Raw genomic sequence first — 11,918 nt, 5'->3', positions numbered from 1 at the left:
TAGCTATGCTAATGTGGCTAAAAGTGCTAGCATAGCGATCTGCATCATCAACTGACTCAGAAAAACACATTACCTAAAATGCTAATTATGCTAACTATGCTAGTAATGCTAACATAGCTAAAATTGCTAGCAAAGCGATCTGCATCATCAACTGACTCAGAAAAACACATTCCTCCATTGGTGAGAGCTACATGTCATAAGTTGATAAAAAAACCACTTTTTCCAAAATGGCCGCTTTTCTGTTGATTTTATCTCCATAGCAACCATTTTATGTTTTGGTCCCCTCGGGAGGACGAACAGATTGACGTCAGTTTCGGACAAATCGGTAAAAGTAAACTTTTTGTTGTCCTTAGCAACAGGGGTTTTATGCTAACCACGCCCACATTCCTTATATGTCCATATCCAGTGTTTTTCAATGTATTCTGTTTCAGGCATTAATGCATGCATTCAATTTTCACTGTATTGTATTGAAATGCATGGGAGTTATAACACTGCGCCACTTTGCTAGCTTGCCACGCGCACGCCGTTCAAAATCTACACCTTCTAATTCCAACATTTTTTCCACAGTAGCTTGCCATTGATGCCCAAAAAATTTTGAGACGATTGATGAAAATTCCAACGACAAGTTTACGTTTGAATCCGGTGGTAAAGGTGTTTTTTATAGAAAATTCAAGATGGCCGCCTTTTCCCGAGGTCAAAGGTCGACGAAACTCCAGAGGTGAATGTAAACTTACGCTAGGGACATGCGAGTCAAATTTCGTGAAAATCGCTCGAAAAAAAGTTCATTTTTCCATATTGTGTAAAAACGCGAAAAACTCAAAATGGCAGATTTTGGCACAAAATGGCCGCCAAACCGTAGGTCGTGTCGCCATCACGTAATGATTTCAAAACTTTCTTTGGATATACCCGACAAAGTTATCTGGGTTTCGTTAGCCGATTCTTAAAAATAAAATCCGAAAAAATTTTTTTTTGCAGAGTCAGCACTTTTTTTTGCGATCGTTTTTTGTTTACCACGGCCACATTCCTTTATCGATTTTGTTGTATGTGACATCGTTTTGTTCAGTGTGGGCCAGGGTATCGCATATTTCAGTTTCAGGCTATTCCGATAAAATATGTGCGAGCTAGCTAAAATGGCGACGGTTGCGAATTCGCCACGCGCACGCGTTTACAATTCTACAACTTCTAATTCCAACATTTTGTCCACAGTAGATTGCCATTGATGCCCGAGAAGTTTCAAAAAGATCGATAAAAATCCCTAGGACGAGTTTTCGTTTGTATCCATTACTAAAGGTGCTTTTTTATGAAAATTCTAGATGGCCGCCCCTTGCCAAGGTCAAAGGTCAACGAAACTTCTTTAGTTATTGTAGAATCAGGGTCTTGGCATATGTGTGCAATTTCGTGAAAATCGCTTAAACAAAAGGGTCGTTTTCCCATTTTGTCAAAAAACATGAAAATCGCCATTTCTCTGTGTTCGCCACAAAATGGCCGCCAAGCCGTAGGTCGTGTGGCCATCCCATAATGATTTCATAACTTCTCTGGGATATATCCAACACGCGTGTTTTGGTTTCGTAACTGTATTTCAAAATATTTTTTTTTGGCCCCATAAGCGATTTTCGGCCCATTCATTTTTTTTACGGGAACGCTCGCTGTGATGTCATCGACTTCGGGGGGGTGACGTTCTCTTTGTCGAAAATTCATTTTCAATTTATCCCAGATGTGTGCCAATTTTGGTGAGTTTTCGGGTATGTGGCGGGGGTCAAAATTAAGCTCAAAGACGCCGTTAGTGTGCAAGAAGAATAATAATTAAAGCCGCAAGCGGCGTTGTATGGCCCGCAGACGCAACCCGCATTCCACGCCCAATTCTACGCAACACCGCGGCTCTCTCCGCCCTTCACCGCCCTCACCGCCCACAAATTAAAAGATAGTCAAGGCTGGATTTGTTAATATTGCTAACTATGCTAACTATGCTAATGTGACTAAAAGTCCTAGCATAGCGATTACCATAATCAACTCTCTCAGAAAAACACATTACCTAAAATGCTAACTATGCTAACTATGCTAGCTATGCTAATGTGGCTAAAAGTGCTAGCATTGCGATCAGCATCTTCAACCTACTCAGAAAAAAACATTTCCTAAAATGCAAATTATGTTAACTATGCTAGTTTGACATACCGGATCGGTCGAGGCCCGGGTTAACAACGACCGCCACCGATGCTGTTAACCTACAGGGTGTCGGTGGAAATTTGACTACTGTTGGTCGAAGAAAGAGGGGAGGCAGAAGGGTCCGTGGCCAGAGAGAGAAGGGAAAAGGCAGGAACATAGGTTTGAGAATAGGGACTCTTAACGTTGGCACAATGACAGGGAAAGGCAGAGAGCTGGCAGACATGATGGAGAGAAGGAAGGTAGATGTACTGTGTGTGCAGGAGACAAGGTGGAAGGGCAGCAAGGCACGTAGTATTGGAGGAGGATACAAACTGTTCTATCATGGTGTTGATAGGAAGAGAAACGGGGTAGGTGTGATTCTGAAGGGGGAGTTTGTAAACAGTGTTCTAGAGGTGAAAAGAGTCTCAGACAGGATGATGAGTCTAAAGTTAGAAATTGAAGGGGTGATGGTGAATGTAGTCAGTGGGTATGCGCCACAGGTTGGCTGTGAGTTAGAAGTGAAGGAGAGATTCTGGAGTGAGTTGGATGAGGTCATAGAGGGTATCCCCAGAGGAGAGAGAGTTGTTATTGGAGCAGACTTTAATGGGCATGTTGGTGAGGGCAACAGAGGTGATGAGGAGGTGATGGGCAGGTTTGGTGTGAAGGAAAGGAATCTGGAGGGACAGATGGTGGTGGACTTTGCGAAGAGGATGGAAATGGCTGTAGTCAACACTTACTTCCAGAAGAGAGAGGAACATAGAGTGACATACAGAAGTGGAGGTAGGAGTACTCAGGTGGACTACATCCTATGTAGACGAGGTCATTTGAGAGAGGTTAATGACTGCAAAGTGGTGGTAGGAGAGAGTGTAGCCAAACAGCACCGCATGGTGGTGTGTAAGATGACTCTGGAGGTCAGGAAGAAGAAGAGAGGGAAAACAGAAAAGAAGACCAAGTGGTGGAAGCTACAGAATGAAGAAACTTGTGAGGAATTTAGGCAGAAGTTGAGGCAGGTCCTGGGTGGTCAGGATGAGCTTCCAGAGGACTGGGAAACTACAGCAGAGATTATCAGGGAAACAGGTAGGAAGGTGCTAGGTGTGTCATCTGGAAAGAGGAAAGACGGTAAAGAGACTTGGTGGTGGAATGAGGAAGTACAGGAATGCGTCCAGAGGAAGAGGTTGGCTAAAAGGAAGTGGGATGTAGAAAGGACTGAGGAAGGTAGACAGGAGTACAAGGAAGCGCAGCGTAGAGTGAAGAGAGAGGTGGCAAAGGCCAAACAGAAAGCTTACGATGAGCTATATGACAGGTTAGACACAAAGGAAGGAGAGAAGGACTTGTACAGGCTAGCCAGACAGAGAGACAGAGATGGGAAGGACGTGCAACAGATAAGGGTGATTAAGGACAGAGACGGAAAGGTGCTAACAACCCAGGAGAGTGTACAGAAAAGATGGAAGGAGTATTTTGAGGAGCTGATGAACGAGGAAAATGACAGGGAAAGAAGGGAGGAAGATGTGGTTGTTGTGGAGCAGGAAGTAGCAGAGATTGGAAAGGATGAGGTTAGGAAGGCTCTGAAAAGGATGAAGAGCGGAAAGGCCGTTGGTCCTGATGACGTACCTGTGGAGGTATGGAAGTGCTTAGGAGAGACAGCAGTGGAATTTCTAACGAGTTTTTTCAATAGGATTCTAGAGAGTGAGAAGATGCCTGAGGAATGGAGGAGAAGCGTTCTGGTTCCGATCTTTAAGAACAAGGGTGACACGCAGAACTGCAGCAACTATAGAGGAATAAAGTTGATGAGCCACACAATGAAGCTGTGGGAAAGAGTAGTGGAAGCCAGGCTTAGGAAAGAGGTGGAGATTTGTGAGCAGCAGTATGGTTTCATGCCCCGTAAGAGCACCACTGATGCCATTTTTGCTTTGAGAATGTTGATGGAAAAGTACAGAGAAGGTCAGAAGGAGCTGCATTGTGTGTTCGTAGATTTAGAGAAGGCGTATGACAGGGTGCCGAGGGAGGAGCTGTGGTACTGTATGAGGTCGTCTGGAGTGGCAGAGAAGTATGTCAGAGTAGTTCAGGACATGTATGAGAGAAGTATGACGGTGGTGAGATGTGCTGTAGGTCAGACAGATGAGTTCAAGGTGGAGGTGGGACTACACCAAGGATCAGCTTTGAGTCCTTTTTTGTTTACTATGCTGATGGACAGGCTGACAGACGAGGTAAGACAGGAATCTCCCTGGACAATGATGTTTGCGGATGACATCGTAATTTGCAGTGAGAGTAGAGAGCAGGTGGAGGAACAGCTAGAGAGGTGGAGGTTTGCTCTGGAAAGAAGAGGCATGAAGGTCAGTCGTAGTAAGACAGAATACATGTGTCTGAACGAGAGGGATCAAGGTAGAAGCGTTAGGTTACAGGGGGCTGAGGTGAAGAAGGTGCAGGAGTTTAAGTACTTGGGGTCAACAGTTCAGTGTGATGGGGAGTGTGGAAAAGAGGTGAAGAGGCGAGTGCAGGCAGGTTGGAGCGGGTGGAGGAAAGTGTCAGGAGTGTTGTGTGACAGAAGAGTGTCAGCAAGACTCAAAGGAAAGGTGTACAAGACAGTGGTGAGACCAGCTCTGCTCTATGGGTTAGAGACGGTAGCAGTGAGACAGAGACAAGAGGCTGAGATGGAGGTAGCGGAGATGAAGATGTTGAGGTTCTCCTTAGGAGTGACCAGGTTAGACAGGATAAGGAACGAGTACATCAGAGGGACGGCTCATGTTGCCTGTGTTAGCGACAAAGTCAGAGAAGCCAGACTGAGATGGTTTGGACATGTTCAGAGGAGGGATAGTGGATATATTGGTAGAAGGATGTTGGAGATGGAGCTGCCTGGCAGGAGGGCAAGAGGACGGCCAAAGAGGAGATACATGGATGTCTTGACAGAGGACATGAAGTTGGCTAATGTTAGGGTAGAAGATGTTCACGATAGAGTGAGGTGGAAAAGGATGATTCGCTGTGGCGACCCCTGATGGGAAAAGCCGAAAGAGAAAGAAGAAGAAGATGTTAACTATGCTAGTTATGCTAACATAGCTAAAAGTGCTAGCATAGCGATCAGCATCATCAACTGACTCAGAAAAACACATTACCTGAAATGCTAATTATGCTAACTATGCTAGCCATGCTAATGTGGCTAAAAGTGCTAGCATAGCGATCAGCATCATCAACTGACTCAGAAAAACACATTACCTAAAATGCTAATTATGCTAAGTATGCTAGTTATGCTAACATAGCTAAAAGTGCTAGCATAGCGATCAGCATCATCAACGGACTCAGAAAAACACATTCCTCCATTGGTGAGAGCTACATGTCATAAGTTGCTAAAAAACCCACTTTTTCCAAAATGGCGGCTTTTCTGTTGATTTTATCTCCATAGCAACCATTTTATGTTTTGGTCCCCTCGGGAGGACGAACAGATTGACGTCAGTTTCGGACAAATCGGTTAAAGTAAACTTTTTGTCGCCCTTAGCAACAGTGGTTTTATGCTAACCACGCCCACATTCCTTATATGTCCATATCCAGTGTTTTTCAATGTAATCTGTTTCAGGCATGAATGCATGCATTCAATTTTCACTGTATTGTATTGAAATGCATGGGAGTTATAACAGTGCGCCACTTTGCTAGCATGCCACGCGCACGCCGTTCAAAATCTACAACTTCTAATTCCAACATTTTTTCCACAGTAGCTTGCCATTGATGCCCAAAAAGTTTCGAGATGATTGATGAAAATTCCAACGACAAGTTTAAGTTTGAATCCAGTGGTAATGGTGTTTTTTATATAAAATTCAAGATGGCCGCCTTTTCCCGAGGTCAAAGGTCGACGAAACTCCAAAGGTGATTGTAGACTTACGCTAGGGACATGCGAGTCAAATTTCGTCAAAATCGCTCGAAAAAAAGTTCATTTTTCCATATTGTGTAAAATCGCGAAAAACTCAAAATGGCAGATTTTGGCACAAAATGGCCGCCAAACCGTAGGTCGTGTCGCCATCACGTAATGATTTCAAAACTTTCTTTGGATATACCCGACAAAGTTATCTGGGTTTCGTTAGCCGATTCTTAAAAATAAAATCCGATTTCTTTTTTTTTTTGCCGAGTCAGCACTTTTTTTTGCGATCGTTTTTTGTTTACCACGGCCACATTCCTTTATCGATTTTGTCGTATGTGATATCGTTTTGTTCAGTGTGGGCCAGGGTATCGCATATTTCAGTTTTAGGCTATTCCGATAAAATATGTGCGAGCTAGCTAAAATGGCGACGGTTGCGAATTCGCCACGCGCACGCGTTTCAAAATCTACAACTTCTAATTCCAACATTTTGTCCACAATTGATTGCCATTGATGCCCAAGAAGTTTCAAAAAGATCGATGAAAATTCCTAGGACGAGTTTTCGTTTGAATACCTTACTAAAGGTGCTTTTTTTTGAAAATTCAAGATGGCCGCCTCTTCCCAAGGTCAAAGGTCAACGAAACTTCTTTGGTAGTTGTAGAATCGTGCTAGTGGCATGTATGTGCAATTTCGTGAAGATCGCTCAAACAAAAGTATCGTTTTCCCATATTGTGAAAAAACACAAAAATCGCCATTTCTCTGAGTTCGCCACAAAATGGCCGCCAAGCCGTAGGTCGTATGGCCATCCCATAATGATTTCATAACTTCTTTGGGATATTTCCAACACGCGTGTTTTGGTTTCGTACCTGTATTTCAAAATATTTTTTTTTGGCCCCATAAGCGATTTTCGGCCCATTCATTTTTTTTACGGGAACGCTCGCCGTGATGTCATCGACTTCGGGGGGTTGACGTTTTCTTTGCCGAAAATTCATTTTCAATTTATCCTAGGTGTGTGCCAATTTTGGTGAGTTTTCGGGTATGTGGCGGGGGTCAAATTTGAGCTCAAAGGCGCAGATAGAAAGCGGAATAATAATTAAAGCCGCAAGCGGCGTTGTATGGCCCGCAGACGCAACCCGCCTTCCACGCCCAACTCTACGCACCACCGCCCTCAACGCCCTCACCGCCCTCACCACCCTCACCGCTCAAAAATTAAAAGCTAGTCGAGGCTGCATTTGCTTATTATGTTAACTATGCTAACAATGCTAATGTCGCTTAAAGTGCTAGCATAGCGATCAGCATCATCAACCCTCTCAGAAAAACACATTGATCAAAATGCTAATTATGCTAACAATGCTAACTATGCTTATGTGGCTAAAAGTGCTAGCATAGCGATCAGCATCATCAACTGACTCAGAAAAACACATTACCTAAAATGCTAATTATGCTAACTATGCTAGCTATGCTAATGTGGCTAAAAGTGCTAGCATAGCGATCAGCATCATCAACTGACTCAGAAAAACACATTACCTAAAATGCTAATTATGCTAACTATGCTAGTTATGCTAACATAGCTAAAAGTGCTAGCATAGCAATCAGCATCATCAACTTATTCAGAAAAACACATTCCTCCATTGGTGAGAGCTATATGTCATGAGTTCATAAAAAACCCACTTTTTCCAAAATGGCGGCTTTTCTGTTGATTTTATCTCCATAGCAACCATTTTATGTTTTGGTCCCCTCGAGAAGACGAACAGATTGACGTCAGTTTCGGACAAATCGGTAAAAGTAAACTTTTTGTTGTCCTTAGCAACAGGGGTTTTATGCTAACCACGCCCACATTCCTTATATGTCCATATCCAGTGTTTTTCAATGTATTCAGTTTCAGGCATTAATGCATGCATTCAATTTTCACTGTATTGTATTGAAATGCATGGGAGTTATAACAGTGCGCCGTTTTTGCTAGCTTGCCACCCGCACGCCGTTCAAAATCTACAACTTCTAATTCCAACATTTCTTCCACAGTAGCTTACCATTGATGCCCAAAAAGTTTCGCGACGATCGATAAAAATTCCAACGACAAGTTTACGTTTGAATCCGGTGGCAAAGGTGTTTTTTATAGGAAATTTAAGATGGCCGCCTTTTCCCGAGGTCAAAGGTCGATGAAACTCCAGAGGTAATTGTAGACTTATGCTACGGACATGCGAGTCAAATTTCGTGAAAATCGCTCGAAAAAAAGTTCATTTTTCCATATTGTGTAAAAACGCGAAAAACGCAAAATGACAGATTTTGGCACAAAATGGCCGCCAAACCGTAGGTCGTGTCACCGTCCCGTAATGATTTCAAAACGTCCTTTGGATATCGCGGACAAGGGTATATTGGTTTCGTTAGTCCATTCTCAAAAAAAAAGTTCCGAATTTTTTCGTTTTTGCCGAGTCGGCACATTTTTTTGCGACGGTTTTTTGCTTACCACGGCCACATTCCTTTATCGATCTTGTCGTGCGTAGCATCGTTTTGTTCAGCGCGGGCCAAGGAATCGCATATTTCCTCTTCACGACATTCCGATGAAAAATGTGCGAGCTAGCCGAGATGGCAACGGTTGCTAGCTCGCCACGCGCACGCCGTTCAAAATCTACAACTTCTAATTCCAACATTTTGTCCAGAGTAGCTGGCCGTTGGTGCCCGAAAAGTTACGAGACGATTGATGAAAATTCCAACGACGAGTTTTCGTTTGTATCTGGTGCTAAAGGTACTTTTTTGAGAAAATTCCAGATGGCGGCCTTTGCCCAAGGTCAAAGGTCAACGACACTTCTGGGGTGTTTGTAGAGTGGAGCTGGCAGCAAGTGTGTGCAATTGCGTGAAAATCGCTCAAACAAAAGCGTCTTTTCCCCATATTGTGGGAAAACACGAAAATCGCCAATTCTCAGAGTTCGCCACAAAATGGCCGCCAAGCCGTAGGTCGTGTGGCCGTCCCATAATGATTTCAAAACATCTCTGGGATATCCCCGACACGTGTGTCTTGGTTTCGCGGCCGTATTTTGAAGTACATTTTGTTCGGCCCCATACGCGATTTTCGGCCCATTCATTTTTTTGACGGGATCGCTGGCCGTGATGTCATCGTCTTCGGGGGGGTGACGTTGACTTTGTGGAAAATTCATTTGCAATTTATCCCAGGTGTGTGCACGTTTTGGTGACTTTTCGAGCATGCGGCGGGGGTCAAATTCTCGCTGAAAGGCGGCGAAGTCGTCGTTCCAACTGCGAAAACAATATGGTCCTTGCAGTCAGTGACTGCTGCTGCGGGCCATAATAAGGTATGAGGAATAGCAGTGCGCGACTTTGCGAGCTCGCCACGCGGACGCCGTTCAAAATCTACAACTTCTGATTGCAACATTTTTTTCACAGTAGCTTGCCGTTGATGCCCAAAAAGTTTCAAGACGATCGCGGAAAATTCCAACGACAAGTTTACGATTGAATCCAGCGTTAAAGGCGTTTTTTATAGAAAATTCAAGATGGCGGCCTTTTCCCGAGGTCAAAGGTGGACGAAACTCCAGAGGTAGTTGTGGACTTGCTCTAGCAACATGCGAGTCAAATTTCGTGAAAATCGCTCGAAAAAAAGTTCATTTTTCCATATTGTGTAAAAACGCGAAAAACGCAAAATGACAGATTTTGGCACAAAATGGCCGCCAAACCGTAGGTCGTGTCACCGTCCCGTAATGATTTCAAAACGTCCTTTGGATATCGCGGACAAGGGTATATTGGTTTCGTTAGTCCATTCTCAAAAAAAAAGTTCCGAATTTTTTCGTTTTTGCCGAGTCGGCACATTTTTTTGCGACGGTTTTTTGCTTACCACGGCCACATTCCTTTATCGATCTTGTCGTGCGTAGCATCGTTTTGTTCAGCGCGGGCCAAGGAATCGCATATTTCCTCTTCACGACATTCCGATGAAAAATGTGCGAGCTAGCCAAGATGGCAACGGTTGCTAGCTCGCCACGCGCACGCCGTTCAAAATCTACAACTTCTAATTCCAACATTTTGTCCAGAGTAGCTGGCCGTTGGTGCCCGAAAAGTTACGAGACGATTGATGAAAATTCCAACGACGAGTTTTCGTTTGTATCTGGTGCTAAAGGTGCTTTTTTGAGAAAATTCCAGATGGCGGCCTTTGCCCAAGGTCAAAGGTCAACGACACTTCTGGGGTGTTTGTAGAGTGGAGCTGGCAGCAAGTGTGGACAATTGCGTGAAAATCGCTCAAACAAAAGCGTCTTTTCCCCATATTGTGGGAAAACACGAAAATCGGCAATTCTCAGAGTTCGCCACAAAATGGCCGCCAAGCCGTAGGTCGTGTGGCCGTCCCATAATGATTTCAAAACATCTCTGGGATATCCCCGACACGTGTGTCTTGGTTTCGCGGCCGTATTTTGAAGTACATTTTGTTCGGCCCCATACGCGATTTTCGGCCCATTCATTTTTTTGACGGGATCGCTGGCCGTGATGTCATCGTCTTCGGGGGGTGACGTTGACTTTGTGGAAAATTCATTTTCAATTTATCCCAGGTGTGTGCACGTTTTGGTGACTTTTCGAGCATGCGGCGGGGGTCAAATTCTCGCTGAAAGGCGGCGAAGTCGTCGTTCCAACTGCGAAAACAATATGGTCCTTGCAGTCAGTGACTGCTGCTGCGGGCCATAATAAGGTATGAGGAATAGCAGTGCGCGACTTTGCGAGCTCGCCACGCGGACGCCGTTCAAAATCTACAACTTCTGATTGCAACATTTTTTTCACAGTAGCTTGCCGTTGATGCCCAAAAAGTTTCAAGACGATCGCGGAAAATTCCAACGACAAGTTTACGATTGAATCCAGCGGTAAAGGCGTTTTTTATAGAAAATTCAAGATGGCGGCCTTTTCCCGAGGTCAAAGGTGGACGAAACTCCAGAGGTAGTTGTGGACTTGCTCTAGCAACATGCGAGTCAAATTTCGTGAAAATCGCTCGAAAAAAAGTTCATTTTTCCATATTGTGTAAAAACGCGAAAAACGCAAAATGACAGATTTTGGCACAAAATGGCCGCCAAACCGTAGGTCGTGTCACCGTCCCGTAATGATTTCAAAACGTCCTTTGGATATCGCGGACAAGGGTATATTGGTTTCGTTAGTCCATTCTCAAAAAAAAAGTTCCGAATTTTTTCGTTTTTGCCGAGTCGGCACATTTTTTTGCGACGGTTTTTTGCTTACCACGGCCACATTCCTTTATCGATCTTGTCGTGCGTAGCATCGTTTTGTTCAGCGCGGGCCAAGGAATCGCATATTTCCTCTTCACGACATTCCGATGAAAAATGTGCGAGCTAGCCAAGATGGCAACGGTTGCTAGCTCGCCACGCGCACGCCGTTCAAAATCTACAACTTCTAATTCCAACATTTTGTCCAGAGTAGCTGGCCGTTGGTGCCCGAAAAGTTACGAGACGATTGATGAAAATTCCAACGACGAGTTTTCGTTTGTATCTGGTGCTAAAGGTGCTTTTTTGAGAAAATTCCAGATGGCGGCCTTTTCCCAAGGTCAAAGGTCAACGACACTTCTGGGGTGTTTGTAGAGTGGAGCTGGCAGCCAGTGTGGACAATTGCGTGAAAATCGCTCAAACAAAAGCGTCTTTTCCCCATATTGTGGGAAAACACGAAAATCGCCAATTCTCAGAGTTCGCCACAAAATGGCCGCCAAGCCGTAGGTCGTGTGGCCGTCCCATAATGATTTCAAAACATCTCTGGGATATCCCCGACACGTGTGTCTTGGTTTCGCGGCCGTATTTTGAAGTACATTTTGTTCGGCCCCATACGCGATTTTCGGCCCATTCATTTTTTTGACGGGATCGCTGGCCGTGATGTCATCGTCTTCGGGGGGGTGACGTTGACTTTGTGGAAAATTCATTTGCAATTTATCCCAGGTGTGTGC

The sequence above is a fragment of the Oryzias latipes genome, chromosome 17 (genome assembly GCF_053564925.1).
Source record: "Oryzias latipes strain Hd-rR chromosome 17, Olatipes_Hd-rR_3.1".
In the NCBI taxonomy this organism is placed as follows: Eukaryota; Metazoa; Chordata; class Actinopteri; order Beloniformes; family Adrianichthyidae; genus Oryzias; species Oryzias latipes.
This window is presented reverse-complemented; position numbering follows the sequence as displayed.